This window comes from Somniosus microcephalus, chromosome 2 (genome assembly GCF_052327205.1).
Source record: "Somniosus microcephalus isolate GS21.2 chromosome 2, FLI_Smic_1.0, whole genome shotgun sequence".
NCBI lineage: Eukaryota > Metazoa > Chordata > Chondrichthyes > Squaliformes > Somniosidae > Somniosus > Somniosus microcephalus.
Genome location: NC_140988.1, coordinates 218270829 through 218288742, shown reverse-complemented (window position 1 = coordinate 218288742; position 17914 = coordinate 218270829).

Sequence of the window (17914 nt, the reverse complement as noted above, 5' to 3'; positions counted from 1 at the left end):
GAGATGAGGAGGAATTTCTTCACCCAGAGAGTGGTGAACCTATGAAATTTTCTGCCACAGAGGGCGGTGGAGGCCACTTCATTAAATATATTCAAGAAGGAGTTGGATATATTTCTTAAGGCTAAAGGGATCAAGGGATATGGGGAGAAGGCAGGGACAGGGTACTGAATTTGGATGATCAGCCATGATCTCATTGAATGGCGGAGAAGGCTCGAGGGGCCGAATGGCCTACTCCTGCTCCTATCTTCTATGTTTCTATGTTTCTATCAGTCTGACTATCATTGCTATATTATTCTGTAAGGATCAATTGGAAAGCCTTGATTAGAAACTCAGGCATGCTTTCAAAGCTTTCTTTTACTTAATTACAAGCTTTGATATGCTCGAAGCATTAAAAGAAGTGTGCACTTAGGAGCTTATTAGGATATAACCTTTAAGAGACATATTTTACTTTATGAATATACAATCTGAAAAATAATACAGATCAAGGATTTTTGTGTTTAACAATAATTATTTTGAGAGAGGGAGGATCATTTCTTGAAAGCAGACGTGATGCCATAACAATGGAAAATATCCTTATTGGGCATTAGGGACAGATCTTGTTTGATGTCTAAAGTCTAGTGTTTGGTAGAACTGCTGAATATATTTCTCTTTGATTAAAAGTAAATTAAAATAACTGTTTGTGATTTAAATAAATTTGTCCAGAGCAATTATAAAATAGTTAATTAAAATTCAATTGAGCATTTTAAAGTATCAATTATATTTATAATTCATGTCAATATTAAACTCATGCCAAATATCACATCACATTATATTGCTTTAGGTTAACAATGAGAATATATGCAGTAGAAATCTTTAACAATGATGATATCATGTGGGACCTGCTGGCCTAAACACCTGATATGTGCTCCCGGCAGTGAGGCTCCATGACGGAAGTGTAAATTTGTAAAATTACCCCTCATTTGGTTAATTGTACATTTGTAGTAATCGTTTACAGATGTTAGTAAAGGAGTATTGACTGCTTTCTTCAAATAATGCCACGAGTAGCGTCGCATCCCACTGAAGTGGCAGGTTTAGCATTCCATCCAAAGAAAAAGGGAATTATCATGATTTTATAAAATAGTTTGTGATGAAGAAAGGGATTAGTAAAGCAGGGTATTTTACCAGTGTTAACAATATAGGCAAACCTTACTCAACACTAATTCAGCAAAACCACATACTGTCCATGTGATACTGTGCTGGGATTGATAACCACCCTCATATGATCACCAAGGATATGCACAATCTTATCCTGCATAATTCCATGTGAGCTATTGTGTTCATATTCACATACAATGCATTGTATTGTAATAGGTAACCAACCAATAAGAAGGTTTGCATGTACATGGTATAATTTTGCCATAGCTCCTGAATGGATGAGGACTTGGGTTGGCATGTGCCGCTTTGGGCTGCTGGGAGGAGAGGGAAGATTTATTGTAATTATCTATAGAAGAGAATTTTGAGCAATCTGCAAAGATCATTCTAGATAAAGGATGAGATAAAGACAGTAGTGAGAAAGGATCTTAGCTCGGAAAATCAAAATGTAAAATCACTTTGGGTGGAGCTAGGAAATGAAAAGGGGCATAAAACACTGGTGGGAGTAGTTTATAGCTTCACTAACAGTAGTTGTAATGTCGGGTACAGTAAAAATCTGGAAAGTGGAGGTGCATGTAACAAGGGTAATAAAGTAATCCTGGGGGACTTTAATTTTCATATAGACTGGGCAAACCAAATTTGCAGTAATAGTGCAGAGGACGAGTTTACAGAATGCATTCAAGATAGTTTTCTAGATCAGCATGTTGAGGAACCAACTAGGGAGCAGGCAATTTTAGATCTAGTATTGTGCAATGAGTCAGGGTTAATTAATAGCCTTGTAGTAAAGGAGCCTCTGGGGAGCAGTGATCATAATATGAAGGAATTTTATGTTGAGGTTGAGAGTGAGTTAGTTAAGTTGGAAATAGAAACATAGAAACATAGAAGATAGGAGCAGGAATAGGCCATTCGGCCCCTCGAGCCTGCTCTGCCATTCAATGCAATCATGGCTGATCATCCAAATTCAGTACCCGGTCCCTGCTTTCTCCCCATACCCCTTGATCCCTTTAGCTTTAAGAAATATATCCAACTCCTTCTTGAATATATTTAATGAATTGGCCTCAACTGCCTTCTGTGATAGAGAATTCCGCAGGGTGAAGAAATTCCTCCTCATTTCTGTCATAAATGGCCTACCCCTTATCCTTAGACTGTGACCCTTGGTTCTGGACTCCGTGACCATCGGGAACATCCTTCCTGCATCTAGTCTGTCCAGTCCTGTCAGAATTATATAAGTTTCAATGAGATCCCCTCTCATTCTTCTAAACTCCAGTGAGTACAAGCCCAATCGACCCAATCTCTCCTCATACATCATTCCTGCCATCCCAGGTATCAGCCTGGTGAATTTTCGCTGAACTCCTTCCATGGCAAGAACATCCTTCCTCAGATAAGGCGACCAAAACTGCACACAATACTCAAGATGTGGTCTCACCAAGGCTCTGTACAACTGCAGCAAGACATCCTTGTTCCTGTACTCAAACCCTCTCGCTACGAAGGCCAACATACCATTTGCCTTCTTAACTGCCTGCTGCACCTGCATGCTTACCTTCAGCGACTGGTGCACAAGGACACCCAGGTCTCGTTGTGCTTCCCCTTCTTCCAATCTATTGCCATTCAGATAATAATCTGCCTTCCTGTTTATGCCACCAAAGTGGGTAACCTCACATTTATCCACATTATATTGCATCTGCCATGCTTCTGCCCAATCACCCAACCTGTCCAAATCATCCTGTAGTTTCTCGTCATCCTCCTCACAGCACACATGCCCACCCAGCTTTGTGTCATCTGCAAATTTGGAGATATTACATCTAGTTCCCTTGTCTAGATCATTAATATATATTGTGAATAGCTTGGGTCCAAGCACCGATCCCTGCGGTACCCCACTAGCCACTGCCTGCCAGTCGGAAAAAGACCCGTTTATTCCAACTCTTTGCTTTCTGTCTGCCAACCAGTTCCCTATCCAAGTCAATACCTTGCCCCCAATTCCATTAGGGTCTTAAATCTGAACAAAGCAAACTATGTAGCTATGAGAGGCAAGTTGACTAAGGTAGGTTGGGAAGCTAGATTAAACGATATGATGGTAGATAAGCAATGGCAAACATTTATAGAAATAATTCATAATTTGCAATAAAATATACATTCCCTTAAGGAATAAATACCCCACAGCAAAAATAGTCCAACCATGGCTAACAAGAGAACTTAAAGATTGTTCTGACGAAAGGTCATCAACCTGAAACGTTAACTCTGTTTCTCTCTCCACAGATGCTGCCTGACCTGCTGAGTATTTCCAGCATTTTCTGTTTTTATTTAAATTAAAGATAGTACTGGATTAAAGGAAGAGGCTTATAATGTTGCCAAAAAGAGTAGCAAGTCTGAGGATTGGGAGGACCAAGAAATTGATAAAGAGAGAGAAAATAGAATATGAGAGTAAACTAGAAAGAGACATAAAAACAGATAGTAAAAGCTTCTCTAGGTTTGTAAAAAAGAAGAGATTAGTGAAGGTAAACATGGGTCCCTTACAGGCAGAGACAGGATAAATTATAATGGGGAATAAGGAAATGGCACAGGCATTAAACAAATACTTTGGGCTGGATTTTACCAGCCCTGAGGAGGCAGGTTTGGTGGCGGGACTGCTGGAAAAATGGGAAAAATTGGGAGCGAGTTCCAACCCCGCTCCCAACCCACCTCTGAACCATCTTCCCGGGAGGCAGGTCCCCGACTCGTGAGGGACCCATCTCCTAGTGGCGGGGAGGGGATTAGAGCCAATTAACTGCCTGTTAACAGGTAGTTAACAGGCAGTTAAGAGGCTTTTCCCCATTTTCAGCCTGCTGATGCGGCTTTCCCGCCAGGGTCGGCGAGCTGTGGGTTTGCTACAGTGTAAGTGGGCAAATGACAGCTGCAGAGGTAGTGTGATGGGTGCAATGGTGCACAGGTAAGTATGACAGGTGAGAGAATGTAGTGAGAAATATTTTTAATCTGTTTACAGTATATGTATCTGCAAGTGACAAGATTTGATGTTTCTGTGATGTCTCAATGCTGTCAAACAGTAACAATTCATCTGTCAAAAAAATATGGTGCCTGTCATTTTAACAAAACCGGCAGATGAAGTGTCATGCACTGACGTCATCTGACACTGGCTTTCCCTTAATTGGCCGGCAAGCCCGCAGGGCGAGCTTAACAAGGCCAATCAAGGGAAAATAGCGTCAGGTCATCAGACGTCACTGGGGGTGGGACTAGAACCCAGAAACCAGCAGTCCCGCTCCCACGCGCCTCCTCAGGTAAGATCCCGGCCTTTGTATCTGTCTTCAAGGAAGAAGACACAAAAAAATAATTTAGTATTAGTAAAGAAATAGTACTGGAGAAATTAATGGGATGAAAAGCCGATAAATCCCCTGGACCAGATGGCCTCCTGGTCCCTGTGGGTAGAGGACCTCTCTTGGAGTGTTGCCCCCCTGCATAAAGCTGGCATGCTGCATGTGAGACCTTGGGTGCCCCTTCCCTGGCTTGCTGAGCCATTTGTGTCAATGGTGAGGCATTTTTGCCATTTTTTGAGGTTAGGAAGGGAATTCAGCTTTAAGAGCTCAACATTCACATTTGGGACTTATTTTTAACGTTAATTTTTTTTTGAAAGGCAGAAAGGGCTGGAAACTGCATTGTTTCACTTCATTGTAATTTGTATTGTTTGAGTGTGCATGGCCCCTTTAATCCTCAGACCACTTCATTATCTACAATTCCTTGCGAGCTCCACAGCCTCGCTTTCAGAGGCCTGGGAAGTGGCAACACTGCTCCTGGACAGGAACTGCACCTCGGATGCCTGCAGCAACGCCACCAGGATGGCGTTGCATGGAAGGTAAGCGCTGTGCCAACAATCTCCATCCCCCCAGATCAATTTTGCTCCGTTAGCGTTGTGGAAAATTTCAGCGGCCGTTAACTCCAGTTGCTGGTGACACTGGCAACTTTGCTGGCTGAAACAAATTTCTCCCCCTATGAATTTAGTACTCATTGGCTGGCCCACTGTATTGGAGAGCATGCCCACAATTTTGGTCACAGAATGTAAACAGCATTATTGTAGGTCAACAAACAGGTGTTGAGGGTTTTGTGGTCGGGAGGCCCTGCTGAACTTAACAGCAGGGCCTGATTAACATTATTTGTCTCTGCTTCCCAGCTGCAGTCAACCAGATTGACAGGCTGGCTGGCTGGTAGGCAGGAAGGCCTTCGGTAGTAGGCCACAGCTGGGGAGCGGAGAGGAGGGAGGGAGAGATTGTGGGACAGGAGCCATGGATCAACCGGAGGGTCGGAGTCATGAGGGGACTGGAGAAACATTGGGGAAGGTGGGGTGGAGACATCGGGGAGCCGGAAACACATCAGGGGGTGGGGGGGTGTCAAAGACACATCGGGGGATCATGAGGCACATTGGGTGGGGTACAGAATACACTCGGGGGGTGGGGGGGGGCAGAGACACACTGGGGAGACCAGAGGCACACCAGAGGGACGGGGGTCACATTGCAGGGACCGAATACTCTTCAGGGGGTCCGGAGGGAGGGAGGGATCGGAAAGGCCGGAGGGGAGATCGGAGGGATGGTGGTTGGGGGGGGGAGGCCGGAAGGGTCGGGTCGGTGGGAGATCGTGGCTCGCACGGGTTTTCAATCGCTTGGGGGGTGGTGGGTTGGATGAGCGGGTTAGCTGGATCCAGCAGGTAAGTAGAAAAGCCCTTGAAAGATTTTACCTGCTGGATCCAGCAGTCCTCGCCTCCCTTTAGCTGCCGGGTGAAATTTAAAAGGGAGGGTAAATCTGAGGCACGCAGCCTCACTATAATATTGAGGACATTGTGGATATTACATTTAAGCAGTTGGTCACACCGCAGGCAAAGGTTGCACAGGCAGAAAAGGAATGGGTGACCAACAGGCAGAGTAGTAGGCGCAGGCAGGTAGTGCAGGAGTCCCCTGTGGACATCCACCTCTCAAACAGATATACGACTTTGAATACTGTTGAGGGGGATGGTTTATCAGAGGAAAGCAGCAGCAGCCAACTTCCTGGCACCAGGGGTGGCTCTGCTGAACAGGACGGGAGGAAAAAGAGGGATAGAGCTATAGTAATAGGGGATTCAATTGTAAGGGGAATAGATAGGCATCTCTGCGGCTGCAAACAAGACTCCAGGATGGTGTGTTGCCTTCCTGGTGCAAGGGTCAAGGATGTCTCAGAGCGGCTGCAGAAAATTTTGGAAGGGGAGGGTGAACAGCCAGTTGTCGTGGTGCATATAGGTACCAACGATATAGGTAAAAAATGGGATGAGGTCCTAAAAGCTGAATATGGGGAGTTAGGAGGTAAATTAAAAAATAGGACCTCAAAGGTAGTGTTGTGTATGTACCTTTAAGGGAATAACTGGTCTCAGACTGCAGTACCGGCAGTGACCACCCCTGTATAAAAGACCCTAGCAGGCTTCTGTAGTTTCAGTTCCAGGTTGTGTCCATTCAGTAAAGACTTGTTATAATCAACTCCTGCAGTCCGTGTCTCAATTATACATGGACATAATACTGGCGACGAGCAGATACGAACTTACCTACAGTCTGCACCACCTCATGGGGATTCATCCCTGAAGCGAAGTTATCAGAGGTCGAGGCCAGAAGGAAGAAAGAAACAGTAGAAATGGGCGTCGACCATGGGCTCCGCCTCTGAGACAGCGGAGTTGAAGATTTGCAGGAGAGGCTGTCGAGAGCGGGGCTTGGTTGTCCTATCGATGGTGCTTCAGCTAATCGGGCTGGTGGCAGGTAGTACACTGAACCTTCCTGGGCTGCAGCGGTCTAGAGCTCGAGCGGGTGGCTTGCAATGGGGCCGAGCAGCGTTGTCGGGAAGAGGAGAGAGAGAGAGAGGGTGGAGCACACAGGGCGCGGCCGGTGCTATGAAGCCGGGCAGCGTACAGACCCGAGAAGAGGGAGGGAAGAGTCCCGCAGGGTCGTTCCGACGACGGGGAAAAAATTAAACGTGCAGAAAGCCGCGAGGAGCTGCAGTTTGCCACGGAAACCGTGGAGAGCGGCGTTAGCAGCAGCGCGGGGGGGAAGTGCGCGAAGACCATAGGGCATTGCCATCAAGACATAAAACGCCAGCAACAGCACTAGCAACAGCGGAAAAGACAGAAAGCGTGGGAGGCGCCATCTTAATCCCGCGGGGAAGAAGGCAAAGCGCGGGAGGCGCCATTTTGTTCAATCGGGGAAGAAGGCAAAGCACGGGAGGCGCCATCTTAGATTTCCAAGATGCCGAAGACTGGCTATATCACTGCCTTCGATAATGCAATAGAAGACTGGACCACGTATGTGGAAAGAGTCGAGGTATATTGCGAGGCAAACGAAGTAGCCGATGAGAAAAAGGCATCGCTACTGCTAAACTTAATGGCCGCAAGAACGTACGGCCTATTGCGGGACCTGATTACTCCAGCCAAACCGAAGGCGAAGAGTTTTAACGAAATTGTTGCGATCCTACAGGAACACCTAAATCCTGCACCGCTGCTGATAGCAGAAAGATTTAAATTCCACAGGAGAAATCAGCATAAAGATGAGAGCAATGCTGATTACCTTATGGAACTACGCAAGCTATCAAAGCACTGCCAGTTCGGAGCAGGACTGGCAGATACCCTACGGGACAAATTTGTCTGTGGACTCCTGAGTGAAGGAACCCAGAAGAGGTTACTCTCAGAGAAAGAGCTGACGCTAGATAAGGCTTTCAGCGTGGCAGTATCGTACGAAGCAGCAGCAAGGGGAGCTGCGGAAATACAACAAAAGCCACAGGAATACGGCACCCACGAAATGACACGGGGATTTGCAAAATGTTATCGCTGCGGCAGAACAACCCATGACCAGAAGGACTGCTGGTCCAAGGACAAAATATGCAGGCAATGCGGAGAGATGGGACACATTGCATGAGTTTGCAGGTCTGGGAAGAAGACCAACGACAACAAAAAGGCTACTAAGGAACCATACAGGAAAGTTCAAAAGATGACGGACAGTAGTTCCAAAGACCAGATTCTAGAGTCACTGGAAAATGTCAACTCCACACCACGATCTGATACACCTGGCGATGAAACCGAAGTACCAATTGCATCTACCACAGAATCGGTGATATTGGAAGCAGACGAACCAAACAACGACATTGATCCCGACTCAACTTTGCCAGAAGAACCTGATACCCCAAAGAGGCGTTATCCAGACAGAATCAGGAAGCCTCCTCAAAGACTGAACTTATAATTGCTTAACTTCAACCAATGTATCTAGCAACCGTAATTGTAATTGTAATTAATTATTACTTAGTTGTTAAATGAATGTTATGTACTGTTTATCTAAAAGGGGAGGAATTGTTGTGTATGTACCTTTAAGGGAATAACTGGTCTCAGGCTGCAGTACCGGCAGTGACCACCCCTGTATAAAAGGCCCTAGCAGGCTTCTGTAGTTTCAGTTCCAGGTTGTCTCCATTCAGTAAAGACTTGTTATAATCAACTCCTGCAGTCCGTGTCTCAATTATACACGGACATAATAGGTAGTAATCTCAGGATTGCTACCAGTGCCACGTGCTAGTCAGAGTAGAAATAGAAGGATATGTGGCTAGAGGAATGGTGCAAGGGGGAGAGATTCAAATTCCTGGGACATTGGAACCAGTTCTGGGGGAGGTGGGACCAGTACAAACCGGATGGTTTGCACCTGGGCAGGGCCAGGACCGATGTCCTAGGGGGAGTGTTTGCTAGTGCTCTGTGGGTAGGGTTTAAACTAAAATGGCAGGGGGTTGGGAACCTCAGCAGGGAGACAGAGGAAAGGGAAACAAGGATAAAAGCAAAAGATAGGAAGGAGAAAAGCAAAAGTGGCACTCAGAGAAGCCAACGGTTTAAATCAAACATGGCCACAGCAAATAATAATTCTAAAAGGTCTAAGAGCGTTAAAAAAACAAGCCTGAAGACTTTGTGTCTTAATGCGAGGAGCATTCGTAATAAGGTGAATGAATTAGCTGCGCAAATAGAGGTAAACGAATATGATTTGATTGGGATTATGGAAAGATGGCTCCAGGGTGGCCAAGGCTGGGAACTCAACATCCAGGGGTAATCAATATTCAGGAAAGATAGGCAAAAAGGAAAAGGAGGTGGGGTAGCATTGCTGATTAAAGAGGGGATTAACACAATTGTGAGGAAGGATATTAGCTCTGATGATGTGGAATCTGTATGGGTAGAACTGAGAAATACCAAGGGGCAGAAAACGTTAGTGGGAGTGGTATACAGACCGCCAAACAATAATGCTGAGGTTGGGGGTGGCATTAAAAGGGAAATTAGAGAAGTGTGCAATAAGGGCACAGCAGTTATCATGAGTGAGTTTAATCTACATATAGATTGGGCTAACCAAATTAGTAACAATACTGTGGAGAAGGAATTCCTGGAGTGTATACGGGATGGTTTCCTGGATCAATATGTCGAGGAACCAACTAGAGATCAGGCCATCTTAGACTCGGTATTATGTAATGAGAAATGATTAATTAGCAATCTTGTTGTGCGAGGCCCGTTGGATCGGAGCGATTATAATATGATAGAATTCTTCATTAAGACGGAGAGTGAAGTAGTTGACTCAGAGACTAGGGTCCTGAATTTAAATAAAGGAAACTACGATGGTATGAGGCACGAGTTGGGTAGGATTGATTGGGGAATGTCACTCAAAGGGTTGACGGTGGATAGGCAATGGCAAACATTCAAACACCGCATGGATGAACTACAGAATTTGTTCACCCCAGTTTGGCATAAAAATAAAACAGAAAAGGTAACTCAACCATGGCTAACAAGGGAAATTAGGGATAGCATATGATCCAAGGAGAGGACATATAAATTGGCCAGAAAAAGAAGTAAACCTGAGGATTGGGAGCAGTTTAGGATTCAACAAAGGAGGACAAAGGGATTAATTAAGAAGGGGAAAATAGAGTATGAGAGTAAGCTTTCCGGGAACATAAAAACCGACTGTAAAAGCTTTTATAGGTATGTGAAGAGAGAAAGATTGGTGAAGTCAAGCGTAGGCCCCTTGCAGTCAGAATCAGGGGAATTTATAATGGGGAACAAAGAAATGGCAGACCAATTTAATACATATTTTGGTTCTGTCTTCACAAAGGAGGACACAAATAACCTCCCAGAGATGTCGGGGAACATAGGGTCTGATGAAAGGGAGGAACTGAAAGAAATCAGTATTTGTAGGGAAATGGTGTTAGGGAAATTGATGGTATTGAAGGCCGATAAATCCCCAGGGCCTGATAATCTACATCCTAGGGTACTTAAGGAAGTGGCCCTGGAAATAGTAGATGCATTGCTGATCATCTTCCAACATTCCATAGAATCTGGAACAGTACCCATGGATTGGAGGGTAGCTAATGTTACCCCACTATTCAAAAAAGGTGGTAGCGAGAAAACGGGGAATTACAGACCAATAAGCCTGACATCGGTAGTGGGGAAAATGCTAGAGTCCATCATAAAAGATGTAATAGCAGAGCACTTGGAAAACAGTGACCGGATCGGGCAAAGTCAACATGGATTTACCAAAGGTAAATCGTGCTTGACTAATCTACTGGAATTTTTTGAGGATGTAACTGGTAAAATAGATAAGGGAGAATCAGTGGATGTGGTGTATTTGGACTTTCAAAAGGCTTTCGATAAGGTCCCGCATAAGAGATTAGCGTGTAAAGTTAAGGCACATGGGCTTGGGGGCAAGGTATTGACTTGGATAGAGAACTGGTTGGCAGACAGAAAGCAATGAGTTGGAATAAACGGCTCTTCCTCCAAGTGGCAGGCAGTGATTAGTGGGGTCCGCAGGGATCGGTGCTAGGACCCCAGTTATTCACAATATATATAAATGATCTAGACGAGGGAACTAGATGTAATATCTCCAAGTTTGCAGAAGACACAAAGCTGGGTGGGAGGGTGTGCTGTGAGGAGGATGCTGAGAAACTACAGGATGATTTGGACAGGTTGGGTGATTGGGCAGAAGCATGGCAGATGCAATATAACTTGGATAAATGCGAGGTTATCTACTTTGGTGTCAAAAACAGGAAGGCAGATTATTATCTGAATGGCAATAGATTGGGAGAAGGGGAAGTGCAACGAGACCTGGGTGTCCTTGTGCACCAGTTGCTGAAGGTAAGCATGCAGGAGCAGCAGGCGGTTAAGAAGACAAATGGTATGTTGACCTTCGTAGCGAGAGGGTTTGAATACAGGAACAAGGATGTCTTGCTGCAATTGTACAGGGCCTTGGTGAGACCACATCTTGAGTATTGTGTGCAGTTTTGGTCGCCTTATCTGAGGAAGGATGTTCTTGCCATGGATGGAGTGCAGCGAAGATTCACCAGACTGATACCTGGGATGGCAGGAATGACGTATGAGGAGAGATTGGGTCGATTGGGCTTATACTCACTGGAGTTTAGAAGATTGAGAGGGGATCTCATCGAAACCTATAAAATTCTGTCAGGCCTGGACAGACTAGATGCAGGAAGGATATTCCCGATGGCTGGGGAGTCCAGAACCAGGGATCATAGTTTAAGGATAAGGGGTAAGCCATTTAGGACTGAGATGAGGAGGAATTTCTTCACCCAGAGAGTGGTGAACCTGTGAAATTTTCTGCCACAGAGGGCGGTGGAGGCCACTTCATTAAATATATTCAAGAAGGAGTTGGATATATTTCTTAAGGCTAAAGGGATCAAGGGATATGGGGAGAAGGCAGGGACAGGGTACTGAATTTGGATGATCAGCCTTGATCGCTTTGAATGGTGGAGCAGGCTCGAGGGGCCGAATGGCCTACTCCTGCTCCTATCTGCTATGTGTCTATTTAAATTACCAACCCGCCTCCTGGAAGTGGACTGGTTGCCCGTGCCTCCCACCACCCCCACCGCCCCCCCACCCCCCATCCCGCCTCCGTTAAATCCAGAAATGGGAGGGTTGGAGGCAGGTTTGAGATTTTTGAAATTGTAACATCCCACCCAACCCAAACCCACCCGGTTTTGGGGGTTAAAATTTCCACCTTAGTGTCAGCATCATCACTCACTGTACTGTACTGTTTATATCACTGCGTGCATGTCATAAAAGGAACTTATACCATGTGATTTGCTATTCAGTGAAGCGTTTAAGTGCTGAGAAAGGCTTTTTGTTTAGCTGAAATGCATAATTAATAGGATACAGTGTAGACAGCAGTTTAAGATGGTTTTACCCTTTGAATGCTGAAATCTTATCATCTATCAAAATAAGCGCATAGAGGAAATATGGAAATAAATTTCAATAAATCTTTGCTGAATATTTTTAAATAAAAATTTTTTAATGGACAGAATCATAAAACATCTGTACATATACATTACACTCGGATTAAACTGAAAGTCAGAGGCCTAGAAATTGGGTATAGCCCTGCTTGGGGCGTTAGAATTTGCGGAGCGCAAATTTTATAGCCAGGCGCAACTTATCGACACCTCGTGCGATATTGGGTTGCAGCGCCCCAAAGTTGATTGAGGCACGAGTTCAGGCGTTACACGGGGCACCTAAGGCGCTAACATGCTGGCGCAACCCAATATCGGGGCATCCAGCTGCAGCGCAGGTGCTCTCAATTACCCATGACTGTTAGAGCCGTATATTTTTGATGTTGTGTGTCCTTCAATAACTAGACACGAGACTGCAGGAACAATCAACTGGTATTTACTGGATGAGGGTTACTCTAAAACTAAACGTACAGATCCCTACTCAGGGTTTATATACAGGTGTGGTCACTGCCGGTACTACAGTATACAGGAGCTGTAAAAAGTAGTTCTCCCCTTAAAGGTACATACACTCCAATTCCTCCCCTTTTAGATTGACAGTACCATAACATTCATTTAACAATTAACACTTTTAACATGCACATTAACTGAAAATAGTCCATTTATAAATTCAGTCTTTGGGGCGGCTTCCTGATCCTTTCTGGATAGCGCCTTTCCTGAGTGTCTTGTTCTTGGTGCGGAGGCCCCCTGTCGTCAGTTGGTTCATCAGCTTCCGATGCTACTGTTTCTGGGGTAGATGCTATCTGTATGTCGGGTTCATCACCAGGTGCGCGAGACATGGGGTTGACTCGTTCCTGTGACTCGAGGATCTGGTCGACATGGCGTCTCACAATGTTCTCCCCAACATCCACTGTGTACATTAGTGGGCCCTGCCGTGTGTATATCGTTCCTGGTTGCCATTTCTCTGTTCGGTAGTCGCGGGCCAAGACTGGTTGCCCTACATTGAAGCTCCTTGTCGGCTTCTCATTGATGTGCTGGAATTGCTTATTCTCAACATCTCTTCGTACATTTGGTCTGAGCAAATCCAGACGAGATCTCAACCTTCAGTTAAAGAACATCATGGCCGGGGTCTGGTTGGTGACTGCATGTGTCGCATTTTTGTAGGCTAACAGGAAATTGTCCACCTTATGCTGCAGTGGAATGTCATCATCGCACATGGCCCTTACTGCTTTCTTAAACGCTTGTACGAACCTCTCAGCCAATCCATTTGTGGCTGGATGATACGGGGCGGATGTGTAATGCCTTACCCCATTCCTTTTCATTAACCTTTGAAACTCTTCGGACACAAACTGTGGTCCGTTATTGTAGTGTATGTACCTAGAAGAAGGAACTATATTCTGCAGCCCCTGTATACTGCAGTAGCAGTAGTGACCACCCCTGTATATAAGCCTGTGTAGTAACTTTGTATAGTAGTTCCAGTTTTGTCTCCATTCAATAAACACCTGTTATAACCAACTTCTGCAGTCCGTGTCTCAATTACACGTGGACGTTACACTGGCGACGAACAGATCCGAACTTACCTACAGTTCTGCACCGCCTCATGGGGATCCATCCCTGAAGCGAAGTTGTTAGAGGGCGAGGCCAGAAGGAAGAAATCCAAAAAGAAAAAAAAACAAACAGAAGAAACGGGCGTCGACCATGGGCAACCGCCCTCTGATTCATCAAAGTCGAAGATTTGCAGGAGAGGCTGTCGAGAGCTGAGCTTGGTTATCCAGTCTATGGTTTTCCAGCTAATGGGGCTGATGGCAGGTAGTACACTGATCCTTCCTGGGCTGCGGCGGGCTAGAGCTCGATCGGGTGTCTTTTCAACGGAGCCGAGCAGCGTTGTCGGGAAGAGGAGAGAGAGAGAGAGAGGGTGGAGCACACAGGGCGCGGCCGGTGTTCCGAAGCCGGACAGGGTACAGACCCGAGAAGAGGGAGGAAAGTGTCCCATGGGGTCTGCTCTGACGACGGGAACAGTAATTAAAATAAAAGAAATTAGAAGCGCAGAAAGCCGCGAGGAGCTGCAGTTTGCCACGGGGACTGCGGAGAGCGGCGTTGGCAGCAGCGCGGGGGGGGAAGTGCGCGAAGACCATAGGGCGTCACCATCAAGGCATAAAAACGCCAGCAACAGAGCTAGCAGCAGCGGAAAAGACAGAAAGCGCGGGAGGCGCCATCTTAATCCAGCGGGGAAGAAGGCAAAGCGCGGGAGGCGCCATTTTGTTTAATCGGGGAAGAAGGCAAAGTGCGGGAGGTGCCATCTTAGATCTCCAAGATGCCGAAGACTGGCAATATCACTGCCTTCGATAATGCAATAGAAGACTGGACCACGTATGTGGAAAGAGTCGAAGTATATTGCAAGGCAAATGAAGTAGCCGAAGAGAAAAAGGCATCGGTACTACTAAACTTAATGGGCGCAAGAACGTATGGCCTATTGCGGAACCTGATCACTCCAGTCAAACCGATGGCGAAGAGTTTTAACGAAATTGTTGGTATCCTACAGGAACACCTAAATCCTACACCGCTGCTGATAGCAGAAAGATTTAAATTCCACAAGAAAAATCAGCATAAAGATGAGAGCAATGCTGATTACCTTACGGAACTACGCAAGCTATCAAAGCACTGCCAGTTCGGAGCAGGACTGGCAGATACCCTACGGGACAAATTTGTCTGTGGACTCCTGAGTGAAGGAACCCAGAAGAGGTTACTCTCAGAGAAAGAGCTGACGCTAAATAAGGCTTTCAGCGTGGCAGTGTCGTACGAAACAGCAGCAAGGGTAGCTGCAGAAATACAGCAAAAGCCACAGGAATACGGCACCCATGAAATGACACGGGGATTTGAAAAATGTTATCGCTGCGGCAGAACAACCCATGGCCAGAAGGACTGCTGGTCCAAGGACAAAACACGCAGGCAATGCAGAAAGATGGGACACATTGCACGAGTTTGCAGGTCCAGGAAGAAGACTAACGACAACAAAAAGACTACTAAGGAAAAGTACAGGAAAGTACAAAAGATGACGGACAGTAGTTCCGAAGACCAGAAGAGTGACAGTGAATCCAGGAACAAGAGACTAAGCTGTCTCAAACTACACAGCGTAATCACAAAAGAGGATCACCGAACCATTTGTGTCACCCTCACGATAGCAGGGTCCCAAGTCAAAATGGAATTGGATGCAGGATCAGCCCTGACCATCATGAATCGACGAGACTATGAGCGGCTATTCTCACACTTACCCTTGAAAGACACATCCATTGTCTTGAAGACATATACGGGGCAGAACGTATACCCCAGAGGGAAAATAAGGGTGCCTGTCGAATACAACGGCAAGGAAATACAGAAATTGTATCTGTACATACTGCAAGATGGTGGACCACCGTTATTGGGACGTGAATGGATCAGAAAGATAAGTTTAGACTGGCACTCCATTCAGGCACTGACGGTGGCTGGTAAAAAGGATGACGACGTCACACCTGGACGATTGTCAAAAATCTTGGCTAACGCTAAAGAGGTATTTCAACAAGAACTGGGAACTCTTAAAGGTGTAACCGCCTCGATAAAAATAGAAGAGAATGCAATTCCCAAGTTTTTCAAAGCAAGACCGGTACCGTATGCAATTCGCCCAGCCGTCGAGGCAGAGCTGAAGAATCTGGAGAATGCAGGCGTGTTAACTAAGGTAGATTGGAGCGAGTGGGTGGCACCCATCATTCCTGTTATGAAGAAAACATTAAACAATAAGTCTGAGGAGCCAAGGAAGGTTCGCATCTGTGGGAACTTCAAGGTGACTGTGAACCCAGTCCTTCACACAGTACAGCATCCTCTTCCGAGGATGGAAGATATTTTCGCCTCACTATCTGGAGGGAAACATTTTACAAAAATTGACCTAGCGCAAGCATATCTGCAGATGGAGGTTGAAGAATCCTCGAGGAACTATCTCACGATAAACACTCACAAAGGTCTTTACCAGTATAATCGACTGGTATTCGGAGTTGCATCAGCTCCGGCTATATGGCAAAGAGCGATGGAACAAGTCCTGCAAGGGATTCCGGGGACTCAGTGTTACTTGGACGACATCCTAGTGACGGGTGAAAATGACAGTGAACACCTTGCCAACCTAGAGCAGGTGCTCACTAGACTAAGAGAACATGGGCTATGAGCCAATCGCCTCAAGTGCGAGTTTTTTAAGAAACAAATATCGTATTGTGGCCACGTGATTGATGAAGAGGGGTTACATAAGTCCCCTGACAAAATTGAAGTGGTAGTTAAGGCTCCAGCGCCTGAAAATGTGTCGCAACAGAGGTCATTCCTCGGATTGGTGAATTACTACCACAAGTTTTTGCCGAATTTGTCCACAATTCTGCACCCACTGAACGCCCTGCTACAAATTGGAGTAGCATGGAAATGGAGCGATGAATGTAAGCGGGCCTTTCAGAAGTGTAAAGGCCTGATCACTTCAAGAGAAGTATTGGCTCACTACAACCCATCACTACCGATAAGATTGGCGTGTGATGCGTCTCCCTACGGCGTTGGAGCGGTACTGTCACATAAATCCCTTGATGGTTCAGAGAGGCCGATAGCTTTTGCGTCATGCTCGTTAACTGCAGCCGAGCGTAACTATGCCCAGATTGACAGAGAGGACCTCAGCCTGGTGTGGGGGGTGAAGAAGTTCAATCACTACCTGCACGGACAGAAATTTACTCTACTAACTGAACATCAACCTCTTGTCTCCATTTTCAACCCTAAGAAGGGCGTCCCGATAATGACAGCACAACGGCTACAGAGGTGGTCCCTTTTCCTAGGGGCACACCAATATGACATCAAGTAAAAAGGAACTAAGCAGCATGGGAATGCTGATGGATTGTCGTGCCTACCGTTGCCGACGGTGGAAGAAGCACCTGCAGTGGATCCTGTGGAGATATTCCACTCGACCATAGTCAAATGCCTACCTGTGATGAATGCAAACATAGAAAAGGAAACACGAAATGACCCGACACTCTCCAGGGTCTATGATTTAACGGTGAAGGGATGGCCAGCACATGGCGAACCACTGTTGCCAGCATTCTCGCCGAGAAGAGAACAGCTGTCAGTGTGCCGAGGAACCTTGATGTGTGGATCCAGAGTAGTAATCCCACCCAAATTGAAGGATAGCGTGCTCAATGAGCTTCATGAGGATCATCTGGGAGGGGTAAAAATGAAGAACTTAGCCAGAGTGTTTGTGTGGTGGCTGGGAATCGATAGAGAAATCGAAGAGATGACCAAGAGCTGTACAGGATGCCAGAAGGTCCATGGCAAAGGGTACACGTTGATTTTGCTGGTCCATTTATGGACTCGATGTTTTTAATTGCGGTGGATGCACATTCAAAGTGGCCAGAGGTAATAAAAATGTCCTCAACCACCACAGAAAAAACTATCACAGTCTTACAAACCATATTCGCCAGAAATGGGCTGCCTGAACAGATTTGCTCAGACAATGGACCACAGTTTGTGTCTGAAGAGTTCCGGAGGT